Source organism: Mustela putorius, unplaced genomic scaffold (assembly GCF_011764305.1).
Source record: "Mustela putorius furo isolate JIRA1106 unplaced genomic scaffold, ASM1176430v1.1 tig00003834_pilon_pilon_pilon, whole genome shotgun sequence".
NCBI classification, from domain to species: Eukaryota; Metazoa; Chordata; class Mammalia; order Carnivora; family Mustelidae; genus Mustela; species Mustela putorius.
Window position 1 is genome coordinate 121,080,420 of NW_025421987.1, and position 17,636 is coordinate 121,098,055.

The following is a 17,636-nucleotide window of genomic DNA, read 5'->3' on the forward strand; positions in this document are numbered from 1 at the left end:
CCACTCCTTCTGTCCCTTCCCCCACAAAACAAAACAAAACAAAACAAAACAAAACACACAAACAATTTCTGGAATATTCTTTGAGAGAAAAAGAAAGCTACATAGTATTTCTCCCCCCCCCCAAAAAATGTTTATTGAAAAACCAAGGGGGTATGATGCTGTATCCTTTTTCAGAAAAGCCTCTTATACAAATGGAGGGTGTGGACACCACCTTCCACTTGAGCTAAGGATGTTCTCTTCTCAAACAGAATTCATCATGGCTTGGTCTTGGGTCAAACTCTTGCAACCAATGTCCTGGCAGGAGTGCTGGATGCTAGTGGTCCTGGGTTAGCAAGTCCAGCCAATACTTGTCATCTTTATGAGTATCAATAGCTGTTCCACTATCAGCTGCTTCTTGGCGTCTTTGGAAGCCATTAGGTAACCCTGGTTCTTCTTCAGGTCTGTCTGGGCAATGGTGGCTACTATTTCATCATCTTCATTTACAATGGGTAACTTTCCCTTCTTGTTGCACTGCGGAATTTTTTTGCTTCCTTCAATGTGATGCTTGCAGGGGTTACCACCCAGTATTTCATCTTCATCATGATCACTTCCAAAAACCAGCCATGCTCCTCCTCCTCGAAAATATCAACTCCCCATCCAGCCTGTGTTGGTGTTTGAAGCCATGCCAGGCTTTGGCTTCAAACACATCCTGAACTTGATTTTCAGGACTGAGAACTCAGAGTCTGTGATGAATCCCTGCTCATATTTCTTCACTTTTGTAACTTCATTGGTTTGGACCTCAGGTGTACAGTTGTGATGGATAAGCCAATACCTCCTGTAAAGACCTTTGCAATGGCCATGCCAGTCTCTGTGACTGTTGGGGTCTTCAGAATGATGTTTGTTTGTTTGTTTGTTTTTAATTTTAAAGTTTGTTTTTTTTTAATCTCATTTTATTTTTAAGTTGCACCCAACATAGGGCTCAAACTCAGGACCCCAGGATCAAGAGTTGCATGCTTTACTGACGGAGCCAGTCATGTGCCCCAGGAGTGATGTTTTTGATCAGAGCAGAGGTCAGGTCCACCTGGTCTACAGTAAGTCAGTGTACTCAGCAAGAATATGAAAATAATTGTAAGGGATGCCATCCCCACAGCTGAACAGCTAATGTTCCATGACCCCATTTTTGGGACATAGATGTGCCCTTGCTATATCAGGTAGTGGGTCATGGCCAGTATGCAGCAAAGCCATATGTATCTGAAGACCTGACTGCAGAGCAATATTTCTTAATTTATGCAAATCTCCTATTCTACAAATACGTGAAGAAGAAATCAGTGATCTAGGCGCTGTGAAGATAGAGTGGCTAGTAAGATATAGTCTCTGATTTCAGTCAGCTTGTTTTCTCCTAGTAAAAGGGCCAGAGATGAGTAAATGGAAGTGAAAATGCCTATCATGAGCCATGTAAGAAGGGAGTAAATCTAGGCCATCTTCATGGAGTGTCAGGGGGTAAGACAGCACCTCTGGTTTGGAGGGTCAGAGGAGGGTGATATAATGGTCAGTATGATGATAGAATTCTTCTTACACTACGTCGTTATGGTCAAATGCAAGTGAGCTAACACTTATTAACTGCCTGAAATAGTGCCTCTCCTGTACTAAGTGCTCAGAAGGTTCCACTCTTATTAGTGTTGTTGTTATTGTCAATACTGTAATTGTGTGGCAACTGATAGAAAACACTGGCTATGGTACCATTTATTTGAGCCCTCTTCCATCTTCAGCCCTAAATTCAATAGGCCATGCATTTTCCATAGAAAATGGTCTTTGAAACACAGCTACTATGTCCACTGATATCAAGAAGTCAAGCTGGCTGCCATCTATTAGGCCCTGGTTAACATTTCCCCTCCAATTTTCATTTGCCTAAAATGATCCAAGGAGCCATAAACTTGAGGAGAGTATTTAATTACTTCAACAAAATAGGACCATGGTCCTCCATGCTGGTTTAATAACTGCATTTCCATGCTTTTGGAATCTCTTACAAGTGACATTTATTTCCTTTTGTTCTTGTTCCCACACTGTTAATATGTATTTATCTTATTTCAGTCTCTATAGCCTTGAAACAAGTACTTATTAATCAGAAGCCATTTAAAAGCTGATATGCCATGCTCTACATTGAGAAAACTAAAATAACACCAAGGAGCCAAGTACACATAGGTGCTTTTCCTCTTAATTAAAAGCTGCTTTGGGGGCGCCTGGGTGGCTCAGTGGGTTAAAGCCTCTGCCTTCAGCTCAGGTCATGATCCCAGGGTCCTGGGATCGAGCCCCATATCGTGCTCTCCGCTCAGCGGGGAGCCTGCTCCCCCACACTTTGCCTGCCTCTCTGCCTACTTGTGATTTCTGTCTGTCAAATAAATAAGTAAAATCTTTAAAAAAAAAAAAGCTGCTTTGTACATATAATTCCTTTCCTATCATTTTATGTGGAAGTATTCAATTAGATTCAGTGAAGATAGGGTAATTATAAATATACTAAAACTTCATAACAGTCTTCTTTTAGGGATTTAACTCAGTGATAGATGACAGGTTAATATATCATGACTAGGTGTTCACTAATGGACTTCTGGGAGTTTATAGAAGGGAATCTCTGTGTGTAGAAACCATGGTTTCTCTTCCTGACTTGGAGCGCTAAGGACCCCTAACAAATTCACTACCTTGAGAAACATCTCTATGCCATTGTCTTGATTGGCTTTTAATCTTCCTTCAGGCTTTGATATGCATCTTGGAGATGCATTGATTCATGATGCAACATTAATTCTAAAAATTGTAGTCTGTAATAAGTTAGTGGTAGGGAAAAAGGGCTTCCCGGAGGGGCGGAAACCATCCCCTATAAATACAAAAATAGGGAAACAGAGCTAGAAGAGCTTATAAAAAGTAATGTAAGTTGGCCTGATTTCTAGATAACACACTGTTTGACAATAAAAATCCTGGCTACAAGAGGGGAAGCAGTCTGGGCATTCTACCATAAGACCCCCAGAGCCAAATACTTCCATTCCCTTAGGTAGTCTCTCCCCCAAAGTTGTGGGGACTCTTTGGAGGCAAATATGTGGGTTTTTAATAAACACCCTGGGGGGCAGACCCTGCATAAGTCTTAGAAGTCATTTCAGTAATTCCACCCCTTACATCCCCCCCCCCCCCCCCCCCCACACACAGAAAGAGAGTGAGCTTCAGCTGTGGGCACCTTGATAGGTTCTTTGCTGGACTGAAGCAAACTGGGTGGTAATAGGTAGCTTAGAGGGAATGTGAGCAGGCCAAGGACTCCTACAGCATCCTAATACAAATCTTCATATTGTTAAAACAGTAGAAGAAAGAAGAATAGATGTCTTCTGGGCCAGCTTTCTATTTTACAAAAGCAATCCAGTGAGGAAAGATCTGCTCTATGATGTATAATATTAGTGCCTGAAATGGAAGATGAACTCAATTTTTCTCATCTTTGGTCTGGTATATTTCCATTATATCAGGCTGATTAAAAGACAAACATTACTCAAAGCAGATTCCCCCCTACCCCGAAAATGGTTTTCTTCACTTCACAATAACCTCTTTACATTAAAGACCCTCCCTTATGAGAAAATAACAATAAAAATGTGCAATAAAAACGAACTAGATAAAATGAGAGAACCAGGATCTATTTTAGGAAAAACTGATGCCCGTTCTCCTATGAGGTCTAGGAAGGGGGTGCATTTCACTGAGCAGAGATGGTGTTCAGGGTTAGACCCCTAAATGGGGGCCAGTAAATAATGTCCAACAATGCTGCCTTTGCCTTTTTCTGGATTCAAACGTTTCCTTTGTGTCTGTACTAATAAAAATTAGAAGTTGTATGATGAAACCAAAAGTCAGCAAAGGCTTAGCAAAAATTTTCTTCTACATGTAAGGGATCAATGATTATACTCCATTTCTGGCTGATATACTTAGCAAATACCCCAACCATCATCCCTTTGGTATGATTCAACAGTGATTGTTAAAATGTCTATACTGCCTAGAGCAATCTATACTTTCAATGCCATCCTGATCAAAATTCCATTGGCATTTTTCAAAGATCTGGAACAAACAATACTAAAATTTCTGTGGAACCAGAAGAGACCCCAAATTGCTAAGGAAATGTTGAAAAAGAAAAACAAAACTGGGGGCATAATGTTGCCTCATTTTAAGCTTTACTACAAAGCTGTGATCACCAAGACAACATGGTACTGGCACAAAAACAGATACAGACCAGTGGAACAGAGTAGAGAGCCCAGATATAGACCCTCAACTCTATGGTCAAATAATCTTTGAAAAAGCAAGAAAAAAACATACAGTGGAAAAAAGACAGTCTCTTCAATAAATGGTGCTGGGAAAACTGGACAACTATGTGTAGAAGAATGAAACTTGACCATTCTCTTACACCATACCCAAAGATAAACTCGAAATGGATAAAAGACCTCAATGTGAGGCAGACATCTATCAAAATCCTAGAGGAGAACATAGACAGTAACCTCTACAACATCAGCCACAGCAACTTCTTTCAAGATATGTCTCCAAAGGCAAAGGAAACAAAAATGGACATGAACTTTTGGGACTCCATCAAAATCAAAAGCTTCTATACAGCAAAGGAAACAGTCAATGAAACAAAGAGGCAAACCATGGAATGGGAGAAGATATTCACAAATGACACTACAGACAAAGGGCTGATATATAAGATGTATAAAGATCTCCTCAAACTCAACATTAAAAAAATACAGATAATCATGTCAAAAAATGGGCAGAAGACATGAACAGACACGTCTCCAATGAAGACATACAAATAGCTAACAGACATATGAAAAAAATGTTCATCATCTTTAGCAGTCAGGGAGATTCAAATCAAAACCACATTAAGATACCACCTTATGCCAGTCAGAATGGTCAAAATTAACAAGACAGTAAACAACAAGTGTTGGAGAGGATGTGGAGAAAAGAGAACCCTTACACTGTTGGTGGGAATGCAAGTTGATGCAGCCACTTTGGAAAACAGTATGGAGATTCATTAAGAAATGAAAAAGAGAGCTTCCTTATGACCTTTTATTGCACTACTGGGTATTTACCCCAAAGATACAGATGTAGTGAAAAGAAGGGCCATCTGTACCCCAATGTTCATAGCAGCAATGGCCACAGTTGCTTGGTTCTGTGGAAAGAACCAAGATGCCCTTCAACAGACGAATGGATAAGAAAGATGTGGTCCATATATACAATGGCGTATTATGCCTCTATCAGAAAGGATGAATACCCAACTTTTGTATCAACACAGATGGGACTGGAAGAGGTTATGCTGAGTACAATAAGTCAAGCAGAGAGAGTCAATTATCATATGGTTTCACTTATTTGTGGAACATAAGGAACAACATGGAGGACATTGGGAGATGGAGAGGAGAAGTGAGTTGGGGGAAATTGGAGGGGAAGACAAACCATGAGAGACTGTGGAGTCTGAGAAACAAACTGGGGGGTTTTGGAGGGGAGGAAGGTGAGCCTGATGGTGGGTATTAAGGAGGGCACATTTTGCATAGAGAACTGGGTGTGGTGCATAAACAATGAATTCTGGAACACTGAAAAGAAATAAAATGAAAATTAAAAGTTCCAGAAATTAACAAAATTCAAAGCCAAGACATCAGTTAAATTAATTTCTAGTGAACTCTGTAACAGGGAATGCTCAAAAGAGGCTATATAGTACTGTGGAGTCTGATTTGTTTTCTGGACCTTACACCTATTTGAATGTCTTATTTCTTTCCCCAAATTTAGAAAGTATAATATGGTGCTAGACTCACCAAGATGACTTAACTACCTAAAAAATTTTAGCAGCATAGATTTGAAGTCATAAACATTAAAATAGCAGGAAGTGGCTTTCTATAAAGTTCAGAATCATAGCAACAAATTTCCCTCTCACATCTTATCAAGTCCCAGGCACCTGCCCATGAAATTGGCAACAGAAAGATATTCTACACTGCCAATTACTGGTTTCTCGTCACCTTGCCAACTTGCTTTGTCTCCACAACCTGGCAAAATGTGGCTATTGGCAGGAAAGTGAATATTTGAAAATGATTACAGTATATAGGGATTTTTGGTTCCATAATGTCTAATTGAGTAATTTAAAAACCATTTTAGCACTAGGGATAGATTTTCTTTCTATTTTATAACATGTCACATGCCCTGTAATTTGAGCCCTTTGGTCACTAGTCCCTCAAAGAAAGAACTAGAATGGGGTACTCAATGAAGTTTATCTGTAACAAGGTTGATTTAGTGAAATATTAATGACCTCTGTACTTTGGAATTACATGGTCAAAATCTTCCCTCTAGCTAACCTGAGACATCCAACTGCCAACTGTTGCAGAGGAAGGGGACAGAAAGCCACACTTTTCTAAATATCTTGGCCATTTCTGGAACCAGATCTTCCATAAAGTGTAAAGAAAGTACTCAGCCTTCTATGGCAGCTGCACCATTTAGCTTATTGCCTAGGGTAAGAGAATATTGCAAATAGGAAATGGGAAGGCCAAATCCAGTTATTCTGGTTTGCAAAGGTTGTGAAGGGATGAAAGGCTGTAAAAAAACAGGATGGGGGTGGGAGTGGGGAATGTAAGCAACCCAAAGAGACACCAGTGTGTTAGGTGAGGGAAACACCAAAAACAGGGGGTTGTTTTTTAAAATAAAAGTTCACATCAAGGAGTCCAGAAGATGATCATGTCATATGATCATCAACCATATCAAGCCACAGCAAGGTAAAATGAAAAGTATTGAAGTCTCAGCTTTCCTATGGGTTGGTTCTTCTATGGCTAGAGATCCTCAAAGGGTGACAGCACTATCATCATCACCTTGGAATGTGTTAGAGATGCAAATTCTTGGACCCCACTCCAGAGCTACGGAATCAGGAACTCTGAGAGTGGGACTCAGCTGCCTGTGTTTTGACAAGTCCTCCACATGTTTCTTGAGGACCACTATCCTTTGGCCTGATCTGAGAGTCAGGAATTTTCACAGATCCCCAAAGACAGATGTTCAAGCTGAAGTCAAGTGTCTCTGCCTTAGGGCCTACCCAGGTGAGAACCAAGGGGCCTGTCATATAGAACACCTAGGCCAAGGGCTGTCTGGTGGATGTGAAGGTATTCAGAGGCCTTTGTGACAGCACTTAGAAGAGAAGAGAGGTTGAGACCATCAGGGAATGCAGCTGAACCTACACCCAGCTGAGGGAGATCAGCCTGCCTACTTTATATGCAAATAGCAATAGGTCATACATCACACAGGCTACCAGACAAGGGACATCTCCTTAGAAAGATACCTGAGGAAGCAGAAGACCTACAGGAATGAAAGCACTGCTGCTCTCTCCAACCATGAAGTCCTACTGGTGATAACTCTCCCAACTCATTCCCCAAATACCCAAATACCATCTTGGAAAAGGGCAATGGAACTGAGAGAAAAGAAGACCGTGTACAGCTGTCTTATCTGAAAAGACATAATTCTTTCCAAAAATACCATTTAGGATATTCAGAGATATGATAAAGGGCTCAACTTTGAAGGACCAAATATTTATACTGGAAGGAAACTGATGAATTGTAAAAATCTGAACCTTTATTAATTGGCACGTCTGAGTTGTTCCCATTTCTTATGGGAATCAGGCTTACAGGGAAGCTTAGGCCAGTGCTGGAGAATAAATAAACTGTGTGTCTGAAAGCAAGATGCATACCTTTGTAACTATGCAGTGCACTTTTGTAGTACAGTCTTTGCATTCTTGCTACCCAAATGCTCTCTGGAAATCAAAATATTTCAGTATAGAAATGATAGGATGAAATAATTTAAAAAGAATCATAAAATTGTGAGAACTGCTCATGACATTTTTACAGTTTGCCCTTGGCAAATTCTCCTCCATCGTTGCTCTCTTATAGATAAACCATCAAACAGCTTTGGGTGGAGGGAGTTTGGCAACACCAGAATGGTGGACAAATTGGGAAGGGTCAGGCAGGAATTCCGTATTCAGAGATTCAATTGAGCAGAATGAATATGATGGGCCTAAAATAAATGAATATAAAATAAAACACAAGGCAAGAAAACAATAGGTTTCTTTGTTACTGGGATTAGTCAGTTTGCCCTGGATTTTTCAATTACTTCAATGTCAAAAGCATGATCTTGGAAAATCATACCAATGTACCTCAACTGAGAAATATTAAAAGCTCTTTAGAAATGTTTCCAGGCAGTATGTTTAAATATTTATGAACAATTTCTATAAATGACTGCTGGCCAGTTGTAATAATTAAGTGTATTCAGATGATAGAATAATCTTCCCATCACTTGAAAAATGTGCTGAGTATGTAATTCTCCTCCTGAAACAGCCTCTGCTCAGTGTGCTGACCTGCTTTTACTTTCTGGAAAGATTAGCTTTTATTTTTAGTTAAATTTTTAAAAATAACTTTTTTGTTGAAGTATCACTTTTATATAAATTAAATTCACAAATCTTTATGTATAACTCAGTAAACTTTTACATATGTATACATCCATCTGAACTCCATCGAGATCAAGATATTTCTAGCGCTCCGGAAGGTCCCTTGTCCTCTTCTAAGGAAATAACTCCACCCTAAGCTAACTATTGTTCTGATTTCTATTACTGTGGATTATTTTTTTCTTTTTCTGGGCTGATGTAAATGGGATAAAATGTAAATGGGACTGATGTAAATGGGATAAAAAGTTATTTCATGGGATAATATGATGGTAATGATGTTTTCATGATTGGGTTCTTTCACTCAAAATTATGTCTTTATGATTCATCATTCATTGTTGCTTTTGATACTAGTCTCTTTTTGTTGCTGTGTAGGACTATATCTTAATTTTCTTTTCATGGACATTGGGTCACTTCTAGTTCTTAACTCTTACTAATGAAATGGCCATGATCATCTTGTATAGGTCTTTTGATTAACATAAGCATCAGTTTCTCTTGGACGTAAACCAAGGAGTGGAACAGCTGTATCAAAGGATATATGCTTAGTTAGCTTTAATAGTCACTGATGGATTTTCAAAACGATTGCACCAGTTTATACTCTATCCAAAAGACTGACTTTTTAAGTGAGAGAACATACATGGTGTGCTTTCAAGACAGACCTTGCTCAACACTGGCTTCCTTTGGTTGGTTTGTCCATGGTTACTTAGGTGGGCTTAAGCACTCTAGAGAAGGTTCTTTTTACTTGTCTGATTCATTTTCAAATTCAGCTATGTATTTATCCATCAGGAAAAGATGGCTCATAAAGGAAACATTTTAATATATGGGGCCAGCTTCTTTAACCCCAAATAATATATTTCATTTTAAACCTTTATTATTTTTTTCATGTTTAAAAGTATATATGGAGCACTGGGTGTGGTGAAAAAATAATGAATACTGTTTTTCTGAAAATAAATAAATTAATTTAATTTTTAAAAAAAGTATATATGGAAAATGGGGGAGGCTATGCATGTGCTCAGGTGAGCGTTCTATGGGAAATCCCTGTACCTTCCCCTCAATTTAGCTGTGAACCTAAAACCATTTTAAAAGACATAAACTCTAAAAAAAAAAACAAAAACAAATGTACTCACTGCAGAAAAACTAGAAAACACAAGAGAGTGTACACAAGAGGATAAAGACCCCTAATCTGACTGTGAATTTTCTGACTATATGCTTCCAGAACTTAAACATGGAAGAGTTCTAGCTATATGAAAATCGTTTCTTTGCAAAGGTTTTGTAACTTGTGTTTTTACTTTTTGTTTGTTTCTTTGGTTTTGTTTAACAGATTCATAGAATCCTCACACAACAATAATTATAAATATGCATACATAAATAACATAATTGATTTAACTATTCCCCTATTGATGAATGTTTATATTGATGCTTTCTCTTTTAAAAGCAATGACATAGTAAGCATCTTTATGTATACATCTTGTGCACATGTTAAATTATTTTCCTTAGGATAAATTCCCAAAGTTTTATTCCTAAGTTAAAAGAAATGCATATATTCAACTTTAATACAGATTTAACAAAATGCTGTACCAAGACACATCTCCAGCTATAAAGGAATGCAATTCCCAAACTCCCAAGTACTTGGCTGCAGCATTTTTTTGAATCATCATTTTACTGACCTTAAATAATGCCCATTTTTATTAATACTTACTTAACTACAAATAAGATTTAAAATAGTTCCGTAATTCTGTTCACCATTTGAAGTTATCATTTTGTAAATTACTTGTTTGCCTTATTAGTCCATATTACTTTTGCTATATAAAATTTTTGTATGTAGAAAATCTTTTAACTTGTCTGCCACATTTGTTTTAAATATTTTCCTTTTTTATTTTTAGTAAATTGGTATTTTCATTACCCAACTCTTTATACTCTCCAGTTGAATGTTGTGATTTTTTTCTCACATATTCTTCACAATTCTTATTAAAATCAGTCCTAATGTATTTTACATGATTGATGCTAATTTGAGTTGAATTATTTTGATTATATTACTTTATTCAGTATGGCATACACTATTTGTTAAACTATTGTTGATTATTAACATATATGAAAGCAATTGGCACTAATTTATTTCTGTGACCAGCACTCTCCCCAATAGTTATTTATTTTATTTTATTTTTTTTTAAGATTTTATTTATTTATTTGACAGAGAGAAATCACAAGTAGATGGAGAGGCAGGCAGAGAGAGAGAGAGGGAAGCAGGCTCCCTGCCGAGCAGAGAGCCCGATGCGGGACTTGATCCCAGGACCCCGAGATCATGACCTGTGCCGAAGGCAGCGGCTTAACCCACTGAGCCACCCAGGCGCCCTACCCCTAATAGTTATTTTTAATTCATACACATTTTCAGTTGATCCTCTCGGTTTTCCCAGTCAGATAATCAAGTTATATGCAAATTATGATAATTTTCTTATTTTCTCTCTTTTTAAAAAAGATTGTATTTATTCATTTTCCAGAGGGAGAGAAAGTACAAGCAGAAAGAGCAGCAGGCAGAGTGAAAGGGAGAAGCAGGCTCTCTGCTGAGCCAGGAGCCAGATGTGGGACTCAATCCCAAGACTCTGGGATCATGACCTGAGCAGAAGGCAGATGCTTAACAAACTGGAGACACCCAGGCGTCCCAACTTTCTTATTTTCAACATTTATAGTGTTTATTTTGTTCAATTTGGAAGAGTGGAATGCTTTCAGAACATTAGAAAATGATAATGAAAAAAGGAAAAATGTCTTTTTTTATTTAACTTAATTTATTTCACTCTTGATCTCAATGATGGCATTAGATTTGAGTTTTCGTATTTTTCCAAAGTCATATTAAGAAAATATCTTATTTTTTTATTTTTAAAAAACTTTTTGTCAGACATAGATAATAACTTCTACCTAAAACATATAAACACCTCTTGATATGGTCATATGACTCTTTAAGTAAATGGTAAGTTGATTTATATTCATACAGCTGAACTTCTTTTGCATTTAAAATATAAACTCTACTTTGTCATGAAGCATTTTTCTTTTTATTTACCCTGGGATTAAATTGCTAATGTTTGGTTGAGAAGTTTAGACTTTATATTTGTAAGATTATATGTCCACAGTTTTGCTTGGTAATCCTCTTAGGTTTTTCTATCAGAGTTATGCTTACTTGATAAAATAAATATGGTCGCATCCATTCTTTTCTTTATTCTGTGAAATATTTTCAATGGTAAGTGTCATTTCTATTTTCTTCCACTAATACCTGCATTACACATTATTATAAACCAGGTACTGTACTGGGTATTGGAGATACACACATGAGTAATAAAGATATGTGGCTTTGAGAAGAACTTACAGTGGAATGGGTTCCTTAAAAGTTTGAAAAAATTAGCCTGGCCCCATTTTTGGGGAAGCGGAGGAGAGTGGATGCAATTTTTGACACATTTTTTTTTTTTTTTTTTCCATTTTAATGGCTATATCTCAGTTTTCTACGTTTCTCATTTATATTTTCTGGGAAAATTATTCCTCTCAAGGAGAGCTTGGTAGTGTCTTTTAAAAATTAATCTATCTATGGTTATATCTCAGCTCCTAATTTGTATGTTTCAGTTTTCTCTCTTTCTCTTTCCTTTGAATTCAAGTGATGTTACTTGTGTGTGTGTGCATGTGTGTGTATAATATAAAGCAAGGAACAAATTACGCTCCTATTACCACAGTTGCATCACATTATCAATAATTTGTCAACTCTGAGAGGCAATACACTGAAGATGATAGGTTTTTTGGAGATCCCTGTGCTTTGTGACCTTGGGCAAAGAGTTTAGTTCTTGCCTGGGAATCAGTTCCCTAATCTATTACTTGAGAAGAATATTAATTTCTTAAGACCAGGAACCATGTTTTTTTTAATCTGCCCCAGGACCTGGGACAGTGACTTACGTGGCAGGCTTTCAATAACAATTTGTTGAATTGAGTTCTCTGCTGAAGGGCAGAGAGCTTGATGAGATGATTCTTGAGGAACATTCCAGGTCTAAGAGCTATGATACTGTATTAGAGGAACAATTACTGTATGAGAAAGAAAGTATGGTCAAAGAGTTAAAGACATCACAGAAATATATAGACTAACTGGGTTTTCCTTCTTATGCAACATCCAGCAACATTATCATCCACTCTCAATTTAATCATTAACAAACTACACTGTTGGGAAAATAATGAATTATTTCATTCTGAACATTATAGAGCCAATGCTTTTATCCATCACTTTATAAAGGAAAAATGAAAGTTTAACCATATCATTACAAATAAATAACAAGTTGTTTCATATCCATGCTTAAACCAATGGATTTTCTGGAATCAGTATTCTTTTGTTAGCTGGTTTTCCTAAAGCCCAGCCTACAGTGTGTGTCTAAGTAGGTAATTCATATGATTTTGAAAAAGAGATACAGGAAAAAAAGATCTCATACTTCAATACATACGTGGTTCCCTATTGGGCATTAACTTGAAAGTGAACTTGACAAGTTATGAAAGTAAGACATACCTCTGTATTATTCTCTCTTACTAACACACTGACCCATGGCTATATTTATGTTTTTTGTTTTCCCTCTTGGAACATTTTCTTCCATATGAAGGTTGTATTTCCAAGAGTAATGCTTAGTGAACTTACTTTAAAATTTTCATTTATTTTAGCTATGAATGGTAAATATTTTCTCCCACAATGAATACACAATGAATTCACACACAGTGAATAACTGTATATCATCAACACTAGATTTGGGGCAAGATGTGCCACATCCAAATCTCATGTAAGCAATATCTCACTAAAAATTCCATGGGAATATAATCATATTGAAAAAATGAATTATTATAACCTTATAAAGAATGTTGGTCATATTAAGTAATATTTCTTAAGTCTATAGATTTTTGAAGGATCTTATGAATTTGTTATATAAGCAAGATCAAGAAAAGCAAGATCATCCAATTTAACTTACTGAATGATCATATTTAATTTTTAAACTTATTGTTATTTTGATGAATTTTATTAATAGAGACTCTAATAGTAAAAGGACTTCTTCTTTAGACCCAAGCCCACTTTACCTTTTAAGATGGCAGGGTAATTCGTGACTAATCTAATACTGTTTTCATCAGGATATTTTTCTCTCTGAAACTAAGGCAGTTTTCTCTTTGAAGCAAAATAAATGCCTATGATTATCTATATGTCTTATTTGATGAAACACAATAAAGACATTCTGCAGATCTCTTCTAACGTCCCTTCAAGCAAACAGAGATAAAGAAGAACATACATTGACTGAACTCCAGGCAAAAGTGATGACAACATTATCAAAAGCATTAAGGCAAAAACTCACCTTGGTTCTCAATATCCCATCCTGTGAAAAGAGGAAGAGCTATGTAATACGTAGGGTCTCTTCCAGTTCAGGTATTCGGTGATGGGCTAATTTGTTTCTTTGAACTCTCCTAATTGGTGTTCGTACTTGGAGCCATTGTTGGGAAAAGAAGGCAAACTCTAACCTGAATGACAAGGTAGATATTTGAATGTCAAGTTAGGATATTTGAGGAAAACAGCACTAGATTGATGGTGCAGTATGTATGTGTCACCATTCCATGAGGTTTTGGGCTCTCAGCTTCGTTCAGAATTGATGGTTAGAAGTATTTACGTATGGCAGGAAATTGAAGAAGCATAAATCAGAAAGAGTTGGTGGACTCTGAGTTCCTGATTTTCATTATGTGGAGGAGCATGAAAGGCACTTTAAGTCTGTCTGAGAACTTCCACTCACTTTCTTTAAATGACAATGAACACGGATAGACTTCAGTGATTTTCCTGAATACCAAGGCAAGCAGAATTGTTCCCAAGGAATAATATCTGCAGAAACCTCCTTCTGAAGCCCTGACACATCCCCCTTTTCCAAGTAATCCACATTATGACAGCACTTTGGCGTGAAAGTGAGTTTTCCATTTCGTTGCTTGTTATATTGAAGCTATTTGATAAATGGCATACATGCCACAAAATGATGTATACAAATGCTGTGATGTTTGACAGAAAGCAATTTTAAAGCTTTTACTTTTGCATTTCATATACTTATAGTCCAAGTTTGCTTGGGAAGTGGCTGGGATATCACACCATATGTGTGTCAATATAACCTTGAGCGTACATTTCATGTGGGAAGGAAGTGTAAGTGTGTATTCTTGTTGCAAACCAAACCAAACAAAGAAACATCAATCGTGTATTCATCTCCTATAGGATATCAAACTTCATTATGCACTTTGGATTTAGACCAGTAATTAATCTTGCATGCTTTTCAAAAATAGGATGGATTTTAAGCATCTCACTGACACCTTTCATAAAATAACGATGGCAGGTATGATAGGCAGTTTATACTTTGATCTTGCTTGACTACGATCTTTCCAAAATGGAGCTCTGAAGATCATCAACTTTAAAAAATGTTGACAAGGTACATGAGTTTCCACCTTGTGCTACCACACACTTTTCTTATATTTTTGCTCTTTCACTTGTCAAATTTAACCTTCCCTAGAACCTTAGGAAGAGAAAAATACTTAGTTACTCTTAAAAAAAATTATATTAGGGAAAAGATGACAGAAAACCATAAATAACACTAATTGTCAGTGTTAGTTGCAGGTCAATAAATTTATGATCATGGTATTTCGCTTGCACGTTTAGTGTGACAGTGTCATGTTTTCTTTTCTGTTATTCTCTTTCCCAATTTAAACAATAAAGAAGAAAAAATGTGGTGAGATTAATAGGAAACACACACGCGCGCGCGCACACACACACACACACACAAATTCAGGAATTTTGGGGACTCTGTGTCAAAGAATCATTCTTTGTTGGTGTTCCAGACACAAAATAAGGTACTGTTTTTTGCTGTGTAAATTCTCAGAGCACTGTTGAATTGGTGGGCAACAGGAAAGCCACTGACCACGATGGAGAAAACTAGGGAGGTCTCTACACCTCTGACATATTTCATACAATGTAGAAAAGATCTCATGTGGCAAAAAGGAAAGTGCATGAGGCACTTTACCATGAGGGAAAATGCAGCTATGCCCAATACTACCTCTGCCACTTGGGGGTTGTGTCATCTTGACTAAACAACTTTGGCTTTCCTGAGCTTTCATTCCCTCCTTTGTAAAACTGCCATGGATCTACCCAGTACATGGAGTGGTTAAGATTTAAACTGAAAAAATGTAAATGTTGTGTCAGACTTAACCAGTCCTCAAATATTATTCCTTTTCCATATTTTCCAGTTATTGCTTGTAGAAATTTTGCCAACAGAAGTTTTTAAGCAGTGCATGGTAACTGAGGTCTTCCACTATCAAAAGCTACCAAAAGGAACCAGGATTTAACAATGAGTAAAATTAGTCTTTCTTTTTTGCAGCACGATAGCTGATACTTATATGAGTATTGTTTAATTTAATCATTTAATCACTTCATGGCAGGAGTTAAACAGATAGCCCTAATAGCATATACTGACCATTTGTTGATAATTTTTCATTATTAAAAAGATACATGTTGGGGTACCTGGGTGGCTCAGTTGGTTAAGCATCTGGCTTTAGCTCAAGTTGTGATCTCAGGGTCCTGGGACCAAATTTCACATCAGTCTCCCTGCTCAACGGGGAGTCCGCTTCTCCCTCTGCCTGCTGCTGCCCCCTGCTCATGCTTGCTTTCTCTGTCTCTCCCTCTCTCCCTCAAATAAATAAATAAAAATCTTTTTTTTTTAAAGATACATGTTAATTTTAGAAGAAGAAACCAAAATAGAAAGAATTTTTTTAACTTCAGTTCCACAGTCCAAAGACCCATTTTGGCACTCTTTCTTTATCATGCCATTGATTTGATTTCTCTTCATTTCTGGAAGTGAGCTCCAAATCAAAATAAGATTATTTCCCCTTGGCATACAAGGCTTTGGCTAGAATATAAATTTTGTGTGAATAATAGAATGTTAAATCATCGCTCTCCTGAGCTTGTGAGCCATCCAAATGCTTTGGTTTTCATGCTTATAAAAGACATGAAAATATTGAAAAATTAGATTTTACCATTAACTCAAGTGTTGGTCCTGCCAGTCATTAGGTATTAATATATCAAACTTCAATGTGAAGAAAGCCAGCATTACTACCATTAAAGGACCTGTACTCTTTACAAAATGGCCTCTAAGTACACTTTTTAGAAAGTTTACAAGGTGGTTATGGTGTTCCATCAAACCTCAAGTCAAATTTAGAAAGGACTGGAATAATTTTGAATTTGAAACATAATTATTTACTTACACCTAACAACCAACATAAAAAATACCATAATTAATGAAAGAGTCTTTGCATAGTGACTTCAGGAAAACTATGGATTCCAAATATAAATTGCTTCCTGGTCCCTCCCTATGGAACCAAAATTAAAGAGGGAGCAATATCTATTTTACTTTTAGTGGTTTTTTTTGTTCCTTTTAAAGAGTAGATGCATCTGGGTGATTTTGAAAAATTGTCCATTCTCATATGGACCATAGCATTTCTTGTTTCTTCACACTTTTATTAATAGCATTTGGGTTTTACATGTCCATGTGATTTTTATAGCTTATTTCCTTTCTCTTATGGATGAGCAGTGCATGCTCATTATAAATTATGCAGAAAACATAGAGATTATAAGGAGGAAAATAAAAATAATCTTATCACCAGATGTAATAGCTATCATCATATTAAAATGTCCCTACATTTTCTGGTTTTGACTTTTTTTCATGTTTTTACATAGGTGAGTTCATATTAATATACAGCTGTATAATAAGATATTGTTACTCTGCCCTTTAACATATATTTCTCTATCTATTGAATATGCATTAAAAACATTAATTTTAATTAGTGAATATCATGGTATAAGCATTTTATTTAAACATTCTTTAATTTTTTAAGTGTTAGACTATTCCACTCCTTGTCTTCCTCCTATTTTTTAACATTATAAGTAATATGGCAATAAGCATCTATGCACATTAACCTTTTTTCCTAAGTTTCAGATTTCTCCTTTTTTAATATATTTCTGAAAATTACTAAGCCAACAGGGCATAAATGTTTTAAAATGCATTGGATTCCAAAAAGATGATACCTGGTCACTCTCCTTTGAGCATTTTGCAATCACTTTTTTTTTTTTTTTAACTGCCTGACTTGTTTTGAGACCTGTGGT

The 17,636-nt window shown here is 36.6% G+C and overlaps 1 pseudogene; it reads right to left on the reverse strand.

The window, feature by feature from the left end:
- Window positions 1–313: 313 nt before the first annotated feature.
- LOC106005974 overlaps window positions 314–17,636 on the reverse strand; it is a 41,352-nt pseudogene continuing 24,029 nt past the window's right edge.